The sequence below is a fragment of the Panthera onca genome, chromosome E3 (genome assembly GCF_046562875.1).
Source record: "Panthera onca isolate mPanOnc1 chromosome E3, mPanOnc1 haplotype 2, whole genome shotgun sequence".
In the NCBI taxonomy this organism is placed as follows: domain Eukaryota; kingdom Metazoa; phylum Chordata; class Mammalia; order Carnivora; family Felidae; genus Panthera; species Panthera onca.
In genome coordinates this window covers 5,986,347-6,004,061 of record NC_138354.1, presented here as the reverse complement: position 1 = coordinate 6,004,061, position 17,715 = coordinate 5,986,347, and the positions used below count along the sequence as shown (strand labels likewise).

At 50.8% G+C, this 17,715-nt stretch overlaps 1 non-coding gene across 1 annotated transcript; it reads left to right on the top strand.

Annotated features, from left to right (window-relative positions):
* The first annotated feature begins 8,886 nt into the window (after positions 1-8,886).
* Positions 8,887-8,971, top strand: TRNAQ-UUG (transfer RNA glutamine (anticodon UUG)). Its single transcript has one exon. It is a non-coding gene; the product is annotated as a tRNA-Gln (tRNA).
* The last annotated feature ends 8,744 nt before the right edge of the window (positions 8,972-17,715 follow it).

Genomic DNA, 17,715 nt, shown 5'->3' with positions numbered 1-17,715 from the left:
CCACTGCCCAGGACAGTGACTGTTTTGGAGTTTCATCCCTACAGGTCCCCTCACAAGCAGATAGGACTCCCTCTGCACCCCCGAGATTGGGTGCTAAGACCCGTGTTAAAATTTTATTAGGAGAAACACTTGTGGGAAAAACTGGGGTCCCCTAAGCCCACGATGTAGGGTGAACACTGAGGGAAGGCAAGAATGAGGGAGGGGCTGTGGGGTGGAGCATCGTAGGATCTTGGCAAGGCTGTTGGGGAGGCCTGGAGTCCTCAGTCACCAGCTGGGAGCAGCATGTCCCAGAGCACAGCACTGGGGGTCCTGGGTCAGTCCACCTCCCTGCAGGGGGAGGTCTGCGAGGAGACTCTCACGCTGGGGGTCTTACCCCTCCCTTTGTAGGATCCCCAGGCTGGACCCTGAGGAGCAGGGCTGAGTGCCAGGGCGCCCAGCCTGAGCTGCTCCTGATGGGGACCCTCTGTGCACCAGGGGCCAGCTCTGACTTGACAGCAAACTGTATCTAATGACACTTGTCTGTTGCTAATAAAGGACTTTGGAGCCTCACTTATTGCCTGTGTGTTCCCTGCATCAGACATAACTCGCTGAGCTCAGTGTCCTGGGCAGTAAAAATCTCTCCTGGGGGTGTTTTGTGGATTGAAGTCATTCACCCACTCATTCATTCATTCTTCATTCACGTGTTCATTTGTTCCTTCACTCGCTTGCCAGGTGGTTTGGGTGGCCAGTTGGAAATGTGAAAATTGGAGTGAATGAGTGGGTTTTGGGCACTGCCATCATGGAGCTAGAGTCTAGGGGGGAAGACTGATCAAAATAAAGCAAAAAAGTAACAAAATGATTACCACTGTCATGATCAAGAGGGATTAGCTGTGTGTGTATGCTGGGTGGGATGAAAAGGGGCGAGGGAAGGGGCACTGCCTGGGTCGGAGTGGTCCTCTTTGAAGAGGTAACATTTATAGCTGACATTCAAAGGATCAGGAATGAGCCCCGGGGGGTGAGAAAGGTTGGATATGAACAAAGGAGAGGCTGATCCTCTCCTCTCTGGGCCTGGAGAGCTGCAGTTGCGGGGTGTAGGTCACAGAACCACAGCCCTCCAGTGGTGGTGAGAAAGCTAGGCTGGCCTCGCCAAAGGAGAGGTCTGGTCCGGAGCCCTCTGAGACTCAACCTGGGTGCCCTATGTTTGCTAGCAGGTGGCAGAGGGAGAGGGGACAGGGCTAGCCTCCAGTAAGAAGAGTCACCAGCCTGGAAGCCCCGTGGGTTCCTTTGACCAGAGCCTTGAACTACCTACCTTCTCCTCATCAAGTCATTGTAGATAAGAAGATACAACCACCACTGATTTAATAACAGCTTGGGGCAGGGGGCAAAATACTGCATCAGAGATGATCATTGGTCGTGAGATACATGCAGATTTCAGGAACATTAAAATATGGGAGGAAACAGAATCTTAGAATCAAGGAAATGCAGAAATTGTGGAGTGAATTGTGGCCCCCAAAAGATATACCTAAGTTTTAACCGCCCCCCCCCCCGCCATAACCTGGGAATATGACCTTCTTTAGAAAAGGGATCTTTGCAGATGTAACTAAGTGAAGGATCTCGAGATGAGAGCATCCTGGATTAACAGAGTGAGCCCTAAATGCAATGACAAGTGTCCTTATAAGAAACAAGAGAAGACACAGGCATGTGGCGGAAAAGAGCCAGGACCTGAAGTGATGCTCCTTCAAGGAATACCAAGGATTGCCAGCAACCTCCGGAAGCCAGAGGCCTGGAATGTATTCTCCCTCAGAGCTGCCAGAAGGAACCAACCCTGCTGGTACCTTGACTTTGGACTTCTAGTCTCTAGACCTGTGAGAGGATGCAGTTCCGCTTTTATAAGCCCGCTCGCCCCCCAGTTTGCGACACTTTGTTACAGAAGCTACAGGAAACGAATACAGCTTCGAGATGGGGAACAATTTCCCAGAGTTTTCAGAGAGGTATAGAGCGGGGCTCTGGGTGCAAAGATGACACAGCCAAAGAAGGAGCCTGGAGATGTGCCCAGAAACCAGGAGGTGGGGAGGCCTGAGTGCCCAGGGCCCTTAGGGTACCTGGCATGGCTCAGTGCTCCCCAGAGGGCAGGCCAGGCCAGGGTTGGACCAGGAAATGACCGTCCCTGGAAACATCTGGAATGGCCAGCTGAGGCAGGGAGGCATCTCCAAGGCCCCACTTTCTTCATTATGATGCAGAACCAACAAACACACATGGTAAAAGTTAACACTGGACACTACATGCCGGCGTATATGTGTATTATCGCCTGTAACCCAGCAAGAGGACAGTATGTTACTCTCCCCATTTTATAGCCAAGGAAGTTGACCACAGAGTCATCCAGTAACTTGCCCAAGGTCACACGGGTGGCAAGTAGCAGAGCCAGGAGAGGGGCCTCTGCTCCCATCTCCGTGGCACTGCCGGGGCTGCTGCTAATGACCTTCGGGGCTGTTCCTGGAGACCTTTCTTCCCCTCCTGGGGCCTCAGTGGCCTCACCAGAAGGGAGGGCGTGGACTCCAGGTTCTTGAGCAAAGTGTGTGCCACAACAATCAGGGAACTTCTGCAAAACCCACCCGGGCCTCTCCCTGTGAGCAGAGATCAATAGTGTGCATTTTGTACAAGTTCCCTGGGTGCCGCTCCCAGGGTGGGTCTCAAGAACCCCCAACCAGGAGAATCCTCTGATCCTCCCAACACCCCAAATTCCTCCCGAGGAGGCAGCTGGAGCGGAGAAGGTTTGATTTATTCATGTTCATTACGGGTTAGCTTTGCGGAGCTGTGGGGAGATGGGCTGGCAGGCCGGGTTGCAAATGAAAGCCAAACGCATTCTAAATTATGAAATGCACAAAAAACCCCGGAAACCAGGCTCTTTCATTCAGATCCGGAGGATTGGATGCCGTATCCTTGGCAACGAGGGTTGAGAAAAACAAGTCTTTCTCCCGCCAGTGTGGAGAGGCCCAGGCTTCCATGTTAGGACGGGACGCAGGGCCTTTCTTTGGCCTCCTGCGCTCGGCTCCGACACTCCTTCTGGATCAACCTTGTGTGTGATTGTTGATTTGTGGGGCCGGGAGGGAAGCCAGAAAATGGTGCAATTGGAGAAACTTTCCGGACACGGCATGAAAAACGCAGACCCGAGAGTCACGTTGATCTAATTTCCGCACAACTGTTGCAAACCAATTCCCATTCCCCGATTTCCTTAATCTTTTTGATAAATGGGCCCTATAATTACATCTCCGTTCGAGATGTCCAAGAACAAAGACTTCAAGCCTGGGAGGTAAAATAGTTGCTTTGTCATCGCATTATTCAAAGGCGACAAGGAACACGTTCAGGATAAATTTTGCTTTTCGTTTAATTTACCCCATATTGATTTTCATCGGTGCGATTTAAGCAATTACCTCTGAGCTAATTCTTAGTTAAGAAGAAGTTAAAAGTTGCACCACGGGGACATTAAGATCTTGGAGCTTCATGATATGGACGGAGCCATAGAGACCGGGGATGTAGCTGCCACTTGTCTCCATTTCCACAAGGTAACGATCCCGTAAAATGGCACAGGGTGTGAGGGGAGGGGCAGCCGCTGTTCGAAGAGGAGGTCCACGGCCCACGAATGTGGCGTGGGGCTCCACATTGTAGGTGGGTACCCTGCAAACACGAGAGGGTTAAGTGTCCCGAGATGGGTGGGAGCTGTGATCTGCTCTGCAGGATACCCCACCCCCTTAGAGTATGGGTGGATGGGGCGGGTCAGGGATTCACAGCCTGTGAAATAACGGTGAGTGGAGGTATGGCCTCCGGAGGGAAAGGGGAGAAAGCCTGGAGGTAAAATAACGGGTGCCACTTAACGAGCTGTGTTGGGAAAGGCAGCCATTTGGTCCCTGCTTGGTCACATAGGGATGGACCCTGGCCTGGAACCCTTCTTTCTCAGGAGGTAGGGAGCCCGCGCAGGCTGGGAAGGGATGATTGCCTCGCATGGGGGGACCTTTACGTATTTCAGACCCAGTGTGTGTTCCTTCGTTCTGCTCGAGCGTGCGGGTCAGTGGCCCTCGGGCGTGCCCGCGGCTGTCTGTATTTCAGACCCTACACGGGATGGGTTGGGGCCCTTCCACTGCAGCAGGAAGTGGGGTGCGGGCAGCCCATGGGGGACTGAGGCACGGCAAGGGGCTGGCGCTTGTGCATCTGTCCTCTCCAACCTCGCTGAGAGTAAACCCCGCCCCACCTGACCACCTGAGCTCGGGGTGTGTGTGTGTGTGTGTGTGTGTGTGTGTGTGTGTTCTCCATGGTCTCCGTCGTGCACTGGTCTCTTCCCTGGGTGGTACTTACTGCCTTCAACTTGGCTGCACGTGTGTCACACTCTGTCCTGAGGCATCACCTGGCCGCCCAGTGACGCGAGAGACAGGCACCCTCTCTCATGCTCACCCGCACTCTGTGCTCCTGCTTCATCACAGGAAGAGACCGAGGCTCAGGGCGGGATGTGGCTCGAGGCCTCCCGAGAATCTCGTGGACACAGTCAGCGTTGGGTGGCACAAAAGGCGGAAGGCGCCTTCCAGGTGGGGGACAGGCACACGGGAGACCGGCAGAGAGGGAGCCACGGGAAGCAAAGGGCAGGGGTGCAATCCACGAAGGAGGGGCAGGGCAAAGGGGGGCTCTCCCCAAGGTCAGGCATTGACCTTTTCTCTCGTAAAGTCTCGATCTCTAAGACAGTTCAGAGGCTTGGAGGAGGCCAGGAATGTTAGGGAGGGTCTCCGCCCATCGGCGCCCACTGCCCCTTGGCCAAACCTCTGCCTGGCTCTGTAGGGGTCCAACTGGAGGAGCCCCAGGGAGTGGGGAGAGAGTGGACGCCTGCCCCCTCCATAGCCCCGACGGGAGAGGTGTTGAGGCCGGTCCCTGGCCGTGCAGGAGTGGGCCCGCTTTCTCTGACCAAGGGCAGGCAGCGAGTGGCGGCTGGGCAGGGTTCGCATTGTCCCCGGGGGCATCTCCAAGTCCAGAAAGGAGGCATCAGGGTGGGGGTGCTCCACCTGCCAGGTCATGTAAGCACAGGGCCTTTGTGCTGAGGCTTTTCAAAGACTAAGAAAACATTTGAAACAGGGAAAAGCTATCGCTGGCTGTGCAATATGGAAAAGAAATTGCAAAATCCGAATCAATACCAATTTAATTAAACATCTACAAAACGTCAAAAAAAAAAAAAAATAGAGGCGCCTGGGTGCTCAGTCAGTTGAGTGTCCGACTTCAGCTCAGGTCACGATCCCAGGGTCGTGGGATTGAGCCGGTGTTGGGCTCCATGCTAAGCATGGAGCCTGCTTGAGATTCTCTCTCTCCCCCCGCCTCTGCCCCTCTCCCTCGTGCTAGTTCTCTCTTTCTATAAAATAAAATAAAATAAAATAAAATAAAATAAAATAAAATAAAATAAAATAAATAAAATAAAATACACCTACAAAATGTCACATCCTGGCTGCTGGTCAGCAGGGACGCAGGTTGACTCCCAGGTGGCTGCTTGTCAGGGGTACTGAATGAGGAGCACGGGGACACGTAGGTGCTGTTTCCTGAGGCCACCGTAACCAGTTACCACAAACCAGATGGCGTAAAACAATAGAAATGTATTTTCCCACACTTCCGGAGGTCGGTGTTCCAAAATCAAGGTGTTGGGAGGGCCACGCTCCCAACAGTCTCTAGGGGGTCTCCCCCCTTGCCTCTTCCAGCTTCTGGTGGTTTCCCTCCATCCTTGGCATGTGTGTGTTGGCTGCTTCACTCTGATTGGTCTCTGTCTGTGTCTTTGCACGGCCGCCTTCTCTGTGTGTACTTTTTTCTGTGTCGTGTCCTCTTCTTATAAGGACACCAGCCATCGGATTCAGGACCCACCCTAATCTAGCATGACCTCAAATGAGCTCAATGACATCTGCAAAGACCCTATTTTCAAATAAGATCACAAGATCTGAGGTTCTGCATGGATGTGAATTTTGGAGAACATGCTATTCAACACACTACAGCCTCCAAGGTAAGAGTATCTAGGGGCCAGGAAGGACGGGAGTGGTCTTAAGGGGAGGGACAGGGCTGTCCCTTCAACCTCTGAGATGAGGAATAGCGTTGGCCCTGCCCAGGAGCCAGCCCTCCTGGCTGACCATCACCCTGGATGCCCCAGTGGCAGGGGGAGGTTGGAAGAAGATTGAGAGGGCAGAGAAGATTTCAGGAAGGGACGGTGGGGACAGGGAAATGGGGCATATCTGAGAGCAAGGATATACTAATGACAGAGATAATAAGAGTCAACATTCTTGAGTATTTAATGTAGACAGCTCTGTCCTGTTACAAGTTCTAAGTCATTGAGATCTCCTACCTGCCGTAGAAAACAGGTACTGTTGTCATTACCATTTTACGGAAGGGGACCCTGAAACAAATTTGCTCAAGGTCACGTAGCTAGCAAGTGGGAGAGTGGGATTTGAACTCAGAACGCTGGCAGTCTGGCTCTCAAGCCTGTACCCATTCACACGGCCCAAGGCCGTCTCTACATGGAAGATACAGAGGCAGTTTGGATGGGGGAAGGCGAGGGGAAGACAACCCCCCTTCGCCCTGAGATGGGGGGCGGTGGGGAGGAGCGAGTTTGGGGTGTGTTGGGGGCGGGCAATGAGAGAATAAGTCCTTCTGGGACATGTTGAGTAGGAAGGGCCTTGGGACACGACGGCCACGGCTCGGTAAGCGGCCAGACCCTCGGGGGAATTGGAATTTGGGTTTGGACGGTTTGATGGGAGTTTATAGACCGAGAATCTGAATAAAGCAGAATATCCGCCCCCCCCCCCCCCCCCCCCCCGCCAAGCCCCACCACCCATACACGTACACTCTTTCCCTCAATAGCCGGGCCCTCACTCCCACCTCTTTTCCTGCTTTCATACACAGCTCCCTTGACAGCCTGCCTCCCTCTGCCCGTGTGGACGCAGCAGCAAACGACAGCTATTTTGGGACCTGCTTCATCTTCACGTTATTCCTTCCCCCACTGGTTCTATTCGCATCAGCTACTTGGCACAAGGTTTTGAATTGTTGGTTTTTGCGCTAAATTCATTTCCCAGAAATGTCAAGCATCACCAAGGCCAAGAGCGGGGCATGTGTTGTTCTCTGTCTTTTGTTCTGAGGCTTCTCTTTTCATGCACAAATGCATTCTGTCATCTGGCAGCACATGGGACCCTGTGCCTTGAACTAAGCCAAGAGCTGCGGCCCCGCCTCCCACCCCCACCCCCCCACCCCCCACCTCCCAGCCCTGCCAGGGCGGCCTCCTGTTTCAGCATCCTTTTGACATAATTGCTTAGTATTTGATGAGGGGAAAGAGGAGGGGCCGTCTAGGCTCTCCAACCCTGAGGGAACTGTGGAGCCAGGGCAACACCCTGGGGCAGAGCCGGACAGACACCAGCCTGAGTTCCCTGCAAAGGTGGCCGCAAGTCTGTGTGATACGGGGGCCAGAAAGGGGCCTCTCCTCCCCAGCCCTCCTCCTAGGCTGTCCTAGGCAGACCTCCCGGCCGCGTGGGCCGGTGGGCAGTGCCGGCCTTTCTGATCCTTAGGACCCTGATGTCTGCCAACGCAGCACAAACCCGCCTGCTCTTTGGGCATCTTCTTGACGCTAAATCCTGTGTACAGTTATGAACATTAGGGGAGACTCTGGAGAGCTGAAACTTTTCTGATCACATCTACAACAGAGTGTCAAGGCTACTGGCATTGGGAATGTGAGATAGCCCTGGTCCCTCCGGTATTAGTTTTCCTTCTCGGATTCACATTTTTCTATAAGTGGTTTGGGCTTCCTCTGAGCCTGAACACACAGAACCAGACCTGTCACTTTGGGCCATGGGCCCGGTGAACCTGTCAAGCGGCCAGTCATTGAGGGTAGGACAGAAAATGACTGGCAGGTGGCTCACTGGGGTGTCATCTGCTCATTGGTGAGCCCTTAGAGTATGAGTGAGAGTGGAGGCCATGTCTCAGTATGTAATCATCATCATTGTCATCGTCATAAACAGTCATGTACTTGCTATGTCCCCCCCCCACTGTTGTTGATGTTTTATATGTATTAATAATTAACCCGTATAGTAGTCCTGCTGGTTACCAGCAATGCCTTTGTCCAGGTCAAGGTCATCTGCAAGTGTTATGAGTTAAATTGTATCCTTCCAGAAGGTATTTAAGTCCTAACCTCCAGTACCTGTGATTGTGACCTTATTTGGAAATAGGCTGTTTGCAGATGATCAAGTTAAGATGACATCATCAGGGTGGGCTCTAATCCAATACGACCGGCATCCTTATAAAAGGGGAAATTTGGACACAGAGATGCATACAGAGGGAGGACAATGTGAGACAGGAAGAAGACAGCCATCTACAAACCAAGGAGATCCCAAAGAAGGGGCCAACCTTGCCAACACCTTGATCTTGGACCCCCCAGGCCTCCAGGACCTAGAGACAATACGTTTCTGTTAAGCTGCCTAAGTTGTGGTTCTTGGTTATGGCAGTCCCAGCAAACAAATGAAATAGCAATTGTTTTATGAAGAAGCATCTCCCCTGGGAGATTGGTAAGGAAGTGGGGGGTGGGCAGGACCAGGAACGGGAGGAAGCCAGCAAGAGTGGGATTTCAGAATCGTGTTGGGGAGCATGAGATGTCATAGAGGGCCATGGAAACAGCCTGCGGCTCATTTTTGCAATACGAAGACCTTACATTACATAAATTGTGACCGGCCCAGAGACATCTGGGCTAAGGGGAAAATAAAACACCCAGCTCCCTGCCTTTGTCCTTGACCTATCCATCCACCCATCCACTCACTCACTTCAGAAAGCATTTATTGAACGCCTATTGTGGCTGAGACTTGCCAACTAAGAAAGCTTGAGGGGATTTAAAAAAAACTTTGGATGAGGGGCGCCTGGGTGGCTCAGTCGGTTAAGCATCTGACTTTGGCTCAGGTCATGATCACGAGGTTTGTGGGTTCAAGCCCCACGTTGGGCTCTGTGCTGACAGCTCAGAGCCTGGAGCCTGCTTCGGGTTCTGGGTCTTCCTCTCTCTCTGTCCCTCATCTACTCATGCCCTGTCTCTCTCTCTCCCTCTCTCAAAAATAAATAAACATTAAAAAAATTATTTTAACTTTGGGTCAACTATTTTTATTTATTTTTTTAAATTTTTTTAATTTTGAGAGAGAGAGAGAGAGAGAACATGAGTGGGGGAGAGAAGCAGAGGGAGAGAGAGGGGGAGAGAGAGAGAGAGAGAGAGAGAGAGAGAGAGAGAGAGAGAGAGAGAATCTCAAGCAGTCTCCACACTCAGTGCAGAGCTCAATGCAAGTCTCGATCCCAAGAACCGTGAGATCATGACCCGAACCAAAATCAAGGGTCGGATGCTTGACCAACTGAGTCACCCAGGTGCTCCTGGATTAACTATTTTTTGTAAAAAGTTCTCTATATGGTTATGTCATCAGTTTCATATATAGTATGGTTCATTTTTTTGTTGGTTTGTTGTTGTTGTTGTTGTAGTTGTTGTTGTTGTTGTTTTTATGTTCTTAATCATTTGGGGGCATTTCCCTCCAACCTTGTTGAGTTCATTTTGGATACCAAAGTGAAAACTGTATAAAAAAGGTATAGTCAGAGAAGTAGCCCCCTTGGGGTAGCCAATTTCATTAATTTTGAGGTTACTGTCTGATGTTTCTGTTTGCAAAAATTAGCCGATATTAGTCAATATATAGAGCTGATTTATATATATATATTAAATTAGCCGATATATATATATATAACTTAATATATAAGGATATATATATATATATATTTCCTTTCTTTTTTATACAAACAACAACCACACAGTAAATACTTTTTATACTCTGCTTTTTCCACTTAGCAGTGTATCCTGGAAACCACTCCATATCAAGATATAGAGATCTTCATTTTTTTCAACAAGTGCATAGTATCCATTATGCGAATGTACCACAGGCTTTTCAGCCACTCTCAGATGTATGAGTGTTTATTATGGATAATGTTGTCATCACTTACCAGTATATCTGTGTAGTATCATTGGAAGTGTATCTTCAGGGTCGATTCCAGAAACTGGGATTGCTGGATTGGGGGAAAATGCATGAAGTTTTGTTAGCTATGATCAGATTTCCCTCCATGGGAGGGTTGTACCATTTTGTACTCCTACCAGCAATGTATGAAAATGCCTGATTATAGGAGGGGGAGTCCTAAGGGGCAGATTTACATAAGAGCTTCATTCTGTGATGCTCTGATGGCATCCCTCTACTGATAGGAAAATCCATCAAAGGGAGGGATGGAAAGCAGAGAGATGTACATGCATTTGTCTGCAAGATGTTTTTTGCTTGTATTAGGCAGGGTGAGGGGCTCCAGAAGAGGTGGGAATCAAACAGCCTTCTGGTTCTTGCACAGGAGACCCTGTTCCTTAGGGAGACGTCCTGGGAAAACATCCTCCCCCAAACCACCCTGTCGGCTGTTCCCTCTGAGAGGCAGGATAGGGAGGGAGACACCACAGGTCTCCCTTGTGAAGACAGCCATGATGAAGACAGCCATGACAACTCTCTGCTAACCCCTAGAATGAGTGAGTGAGGGGGCATCAAAATAGTTGACATCACCATGAATTGGGCTTTGGTGTTTGTGGATAGACATGGCCATAAGCCAGAGCAGGCTCCAGGGTTCTGTAGGACCCCTGCCAGGCCAGAGATGACCCCCTTATAACTGGGAAATCAAGAGAAGGTTTGGGGGTTCCAGGGGAGTAGCCAGGACAAGCAACACTCAGGAAGCTTGGAGGAGAGGCCATATGCCATGTCACAGTCTAGAACGTTGACAACCTCTGGCATGGTACCAGAGCACACCAGCTATTTCAGTTATCTCTTGCTGGGTGTGTTAATTATCTACTGCTGCATAACAAATCACCCCAAAACTTACCAGCTCAACATAACGAACATTTATTATCTCACTCGATTTCCAAGAGTCGGGAATCCGGGAGTGGCTTAGATGAATGGTTTTGGTTCAGGGTCTCTTGTGGGTTGCAGTCAAGATGTTGGTGGGGTCTGCCGTCTTCTGAAAGCTCAACTGGGACTGGAGGATCTGCTTCCAAGATGGCGCACTCAACATGGCCATTGGCAGGAGGCCTCAGTTCCTCACGTGTGGATCACTCCCTAGAGCTGCTTGAGTGTCTTCATGACATGGTGGCTAGCTTTCCTCAAAGTCAGTTGTCTGAGAGACAGAGGGGGAGAAGGAGGCGGGGAAGGAAGCAGCAATGCCTTTAATCACCTAGTTTTGGAAGTCACACACAAGAACTTCCTAATGCTATTCATTAGAAGTGAGTCACCAAGTCCAGTCCACACACAAGCAGAGGAGAATTAGGCTCTTTTTGGTGGTGGGGGGGGGGGAGTAACAAAAAACTTATGGACATATTTTAGCCCACCACACTGTATAACAAACCACTCTACAAGCTGATGGCTTAAAATGACAACCATGTATTTATTCTGTTAACTGGACTGGGCTCAGCTGGAAGTTTCTTCTGCTGGTCTCATCTGGTGTTCCTTGTGTAGCTGTGGTCACTTGGGGGCTCAGTTGGGGTTGAGAATCTCCAGATGGCTTCACCCATATGCCTGGCACTTCGGCTGGGATGGCTGGAACAGCTGAGGGTTGGCTGAGCACATCTCTCACCCCAGCATGGTCTCCCCAGCAGGGTGTTAGAGTTTTAAGAGGGAATCTTCCAAGATCACAAGCCCTAATCTGCATGTGCCCTTTCAGGACTCTGCTTGTGTCAAGCTCCCTTACATCCCGTTGGCAATAGCAGGTCACATGGCCAAGCCCAGAGTGGGAGAAAACCATACAAAAGTGTGAATGCTTGGGGTATGGTCCATGGGGGAACCCCCACGTGACTGTCCTCACACTGGCCATGTGCCAATCTATAGGGGAAGGAAAGAAAGAGAAGGAATGGCTTTTTGGCTAGATCTCCAAGTCTGTCTCCTCTCCCCTCCCATGTCCACAGGATTCTGCTAGGTCCTAATAACATTTGATAAGCAGGTCTGGGTCTCGGGCTCTTTGGAGGAAACTTTGGTAGAGCAATTCTAGAGTTCTTTAAAAATATGACAACAAAGAACCTCTTTCGACAGAACTGACAGAAGCTTGAATTTTGGGGAACAGAAACATACTCAAAGTTACACCCTTAGGGGAAACAGTTTCCTCTGAGTCTACTGGGAGGACAGGGCTCGGGGGAAGGATTTGGAGGTGATCAGAGTTCCCCTAAAATAGAAGGCAGAGTGGGAAGCTACCTACATGACATGTATGAGTAAGGCATTGGGGCTGGGACTAGGAGGTTGTCTCTTATCCCCAAATAATCCTTTTCCTAATCATGCTTGAGATTCCTCCAGATTATAAACCCATCTTTAAATTGAGTGGGAAAGCCATGAGGTCTGGAGGTTGTCCACACTGTAGTGTGCATTTGTCCTATCCAATTGCTTCTGTATTTTCACTTCACTCCATCCAAGCAAATCAGCCTTTGGGTGGAATGAGGGCCTTGGTATCTGGGCAGCAGATCTCCCCAAAACAAATGCCAGCTGCTTTTCAAGTCTGTCTCCACCTAACCTTCACTGTCTTAATATGTCTCCATCCTTGGTGATATACTCTGTGATTCCAGAAGATTTTCTGGGAAGTACAGTTATGTATTTATGTCATTACTTATTCAATTGTCCATCCATCCACCCATCCATCTATCCATCCATCTACCCATCCATTTATCTATCCACCTATTTTCAACAGGCATTTTTGGTCTATACCTTGGGAGGTCACTATGTGGGCACATGGACCTCAGTGTGACCCAAACATGGCCCCCACAGTTGATGAGCTCACAGTCCAGAGCACGAGTGCACACAGGCCAGTCTCTACCATCAGTGGATGTTCTGTTTTGCCTGATGAGCTGGTCACAAAGAACAGGAGACTCATGAGTGCAGGCTGAAGCAAGATGGTGACTGGAAGCCTTGGGAAAGGCAGGACTATTGGGCCTATTGGGTGGACTATTGGGTGAGCCTAACCTGGTGGATCTTCTCATCCTTGAGAGGCATCATGAGACACTGACCACCCATGGTACCCTGGAGCCAGACCACCTGAGTTCACTTTCTTACTCCTTTACCAACTCATGGTGTTCTCTTCAGCAATTTACTCACTGTCCTCATCTATGAAGTGGGGATTCACTCATTCATTCCAAATATATTTACTGAGCACCTACTATGTCCCAGGCCCTATTCTAGGCTCTTGGGATCTGTGAACAAGAGAGAGAACCATTACCGCCCTTGTGGTGCTTACATTATTTTGGTGAAAAAGACCATACGCAGTAATACTGTAAATGGGTAAAAAATAGAATGGATAAGTAAATAAATACACATAAAAATCAGTAAGTGAATTAGAAGGTGATGAGTATCATGGGAAAAGAAAAATATCAAGCAGCGGGGATGGAGAAGGGGAAACAATTTGAAGTTTTAAAGAAGGATGATGGTCATTGTTCCATATCTAGGCTTGGGTGGTGTTTACCTGGATGTATTTGTCAAAACTCATTGAATTACACACTTAAGCTCTATGCCTCTCACTGCCTGCAGATCACACCTCAATAAACAGAGCATTTAAAAGACAGTGCTCAGAGTAGACCTCATTGAGACAGTGAGGTTTCTTTTTTTTAAAGTTTATTTATGTTATTTTGAGAGAGACAGAGACAGCGCAAGTGGGGAGGGGCAGAGAGAGAGAAGCCCAATCAGGCTCTACACCATGAGCACAGAGCCCAACGTGGGGCTTGAACCCACCACCCACGCGATCATGACCTGAGCCGAAACCAAGAGTCAGACACTTATCCCACCGAACCACCCAGGTGCCCCGAGACAGTGGGGGTTTCTAAAAAGGAGGAGGTAGGGAAAGAAGCGAAGTAGGTGAAAGGAGACACAACAGGCAGAGGGAGAGGCTAGAACAGAGGTGCCTACAAAGCCACCTGGTGCTACAAGGACTGATCATACCCACTTTGGTTGATGGATGGGTCAGCTTGGACCAGAAAGGACAAAGAGATGGCTCTCAGAAGCCCCTTGAGTGAGTGACAGGGAGAAACGTCAGACCCTCTGATATTGTCATTGTTATTGCCGTTAATGAGGGCGTGGGTGGGGGTGGGGTTCTGCCACTTTCTAGATGTGGGCACTGTCTTTCCCTGCCTTCCGGGTATGACCTGGGATCCTCCAAGAGCCTTCCCCACATTTTCTGGGTTTGGAATGGTTTCTGGACATCACAGGAAGAAACTTCCATTATGTAATACTCTGTGATCAGACACAGTGGGTTGGATTTGAGGTTTTAGGTTGTATCTGAAGCAAAAGCAGCTTTCATTTCTAAGCTTTATTGAACTTTGTTGTGCTTTTTTAAAAAAAAAAAATAATAATGACCCATCTACAACTTCTGAACAAACTATAATAAAAGTGACAAATATTGGTACACCGCACAGAGATTGTCACTTTGGATTTACTGCCCCTCCAACTTTTTCTGGCGAGTCTCACTAAATTTATACTTTGGGCCTTAATCCATCACTCTATCTTTTAATGCAACATCTAATCTCACCACTTCTTTTCTTCCTTTAATACGGTTTCTCTTGAGGTGTATTTGCAGGACTGATTTTTATCATTTGTAATGTGGTTAAAACAACGCGTTGGCTATAAATCAGAGCCATTATTGGGATGCTTGAGAAGTCGTGTTAAACACAATAAATTTAGTGCCTTTGATTTTCTGGGAAATCTGACAGTAGAAAGAATAACCGAGGCCCCTTTGAACTCTGGGGATGGGAGAATCATTCCTTCAAGGTGAAAATCGAATGCTTTCTCCAACCTCAAAACCTCCATTCCTTGAGACCAGGATTCAGACTGATATCAAGCAGTGGGTCGGTAGAGTCCCCTGGGAGCCAGATAAATCTTGGTTTGGATCCCAACTCAGTCACTCATGTGCTCTGTGACCTTTGGCTAGTCACACAACCTCTCTGGGCCTCTTTCCCACTTTTAAGATGGAAATGGGTTGCTGCTTCCAAGGTTATGAGAAGTAACAAACAGACCCGTGGGGTGTATCTAGTACATACATGTTTGTTTACTAAGATGATCCCTCAGGAGTCAAGGCCTCCCCTCTGAGTTGGCCCCTGGACTTGACTCCTTCTGGAGGAAAAAAAAAGCAGCACCAAACATCAGTTGAGTGGAAGCCTCCAGGGTCCACACCTGCAGCCCTCACTCCTCCGACAGGATGGAGGAGGGTCCACGCTCGGCTTTTTGCTCCAACTCGGAGCCAGATGCCGAGGATTTCAGGGCTCCCAGGCCCCTGTCCCTGCTTCTAGTGCCTTCCCTAAGGTGACTCAGAATTTTCTGGGGTCTCCAGGGAGGTTCCTGCCATCCCCAGTTGCATCTAGAAGGAAACCCACTGCAGCCCACAGCGCTGTTTACAAGAGCTAGGTTGTCCGAGGCCTCTCTTCCTGTCTCCACTCCAGACACCTCAGCCAGCCCCCCATCTTACACAGAAGAGTGAGGCTCCCACAATGGGCAGGAGGGGTGCCTGTGTTCCAGGCAGACAGGTGCCACCAGCCTGGGTTCATCATCGGGGTCCTGATATCCAGCTCCCGACGGCTTTGCATGGTCCCAGCAAGACGAAGACGGGACTCCACAACCACCCCCACGTTCATGGCACACCGAAACAGGCACGTTTCAGGACCAGAGCATAACATAACTGCGGTAAAACCCGGATGGAGGCTGTCCACCAGACACGCGCGTATCTCTCTATCCTCCCCTCCCTCCATTCATTCACCTGTCATCCTGAAGGCTCCCACCCTGCGCCAGCCTATGGATCAGACCTGGGATGCTACTTCTCTGGCTACTGGTCTCCTTGCTGTTTGCGCACATGGAGGCATGCTGGACCTCAGGGCCTTTGCACTGGCTGCTCCCTCTCTCTCTCTCGGATGCCCCTCCTCCTAGACTTCAACACAGCAAGGAGTGTCCAGTCTAGGGGAAGGCCAGTCTGGACACAGATGACCCCACTGGGCTGGGGTCAGGGAAGGTTGAGGGGCTGGGAGTCCAGAGCGGGGAGAGAGGGCTCTGCCTGAGGATCAGGGGCAGGTTTGAACAGGCAAGGATGGGGCCTGGGGGAGGAAGGGCCTTCCCTCTCCTGCATGCTCCACTCATGTTCTTCTAGACCCTCCTCCACGTGTTTGCTCACTCCAAGCCCTTCAGCAGGTGCCCCCAGAGCTTCCGGTCACCTTTCCGAAGCCCCTGGCCCTCGGGGTCCTGCTTGTGTCACATCTTCTCTAAGAAACGGTCTCTGGCCCAGCCTAGCCCAGCACCTTCCTTCCATCCTCTCCAACTGTGAAGTCCTGAGGCGGCCTTGCGAATGGCCACATGGGAGATGGCATCTCTTACAAACCCGCCCCTATTCACTGCAGACCCCAGAGTCGCTCCTGCAGCCCTGCCCCCGGTGGGGAGGAAGACGAAGGGGTGGGGGACTCAGGTGCGGTTGCCCTGCTGCTGGAAACGAGGCCACCTCAGCCTGGGAGCTCCTTCCAGAATCCACACAGCTGAAATCAGGGTGATAAATGGTGCCCGGCATTGGTAGCAGCAAAGACGTTGGGGAGCATACATTTCACAAAGAATTAGTCACTCTAAACTGCTTTATTTAGTTTGAACTTAGAATAGTGCCTAACTTATTCAGCCAGGGAGGGGGAGGGAGGGGGCAGGAACGGGTTGCCAGGCCCTGCATCAGCCTGAAGGAGTCACGGGCGGGAAAGTGGTGACATCTGTCTGGGGGTGGCCGTTGGTAGCTTGTGGGCCGCCTGGATTCCTTCTGAATTTGGTAAAAGCCCCCGGGGATGTGAGCGGCGAAGGCACGACTTGCATCAGGAATGCGCCCTTTCTTTCTACTCCCGCGGTGTAGACGCAGGGAGGTGCCGGCATTGCTGCAGCCGAGAAAGCTCTCCCCACCCCACCCCCTGCTCCAGTGGCCCATCTGCCTGCTCGGCTGTGCGGCACGACCTTCCTGGGCTCCCTTCCTCTCGAAAACTCAAACCTCGGCCCCTCCAGACGCCGCTGGAGCTCTGTGAGCTCAGTCCAAGCCCCTGGGAGAATCTCTCCCCCTGGCTTCCTGGACTGTCTTCCTACCCTGCAGGCAGGTTTCTCTATCACTCCCTAAGTCCTAACCAGGCCCCAGGACTTGGGCTTTGGACCTCTCCCTCCGCTGCACTCCCTCAATGACCCCCGAACGCATCCCTCTGACACCTGCAGACCCACACGCACAATCGCCTTTTTGACATTTTCACTTGGGTGTCTGAAATTTTCCAGCCCCAAACTGAATTCCCAGCACCTCCCTGCACCACCCCGAGCCCTGCTGAAGGACGTCTCCGCCTAGGTTAACAGCCGTTCCAGCCACTCCACACTCAGGCCCCATCCCTGGAGACCTGCCTGACTTCCTTTCCTTGTTCACACCCCCTGCCTAATCTGTCCTTCCAAAGGTATCCAGAATCCACCCTGCTCTGCTCCCACCCAGTTCCCAGCCGTCCTCCTCGGCTGCATTTGCATTTCCCGAGTCCACCTCTGTCCCTGCAATCGAATCTCAGCAGGCAGCCAGAGGGAAAGCACCAGGTGGGGCCCTGCCTCTTCCCCTCCCTTTTCTGTCCAAACCCTCTGAAGGCTCACCTCACAGAGGGAAGTTCTTACAAGGGCGGGCAGGACCCCA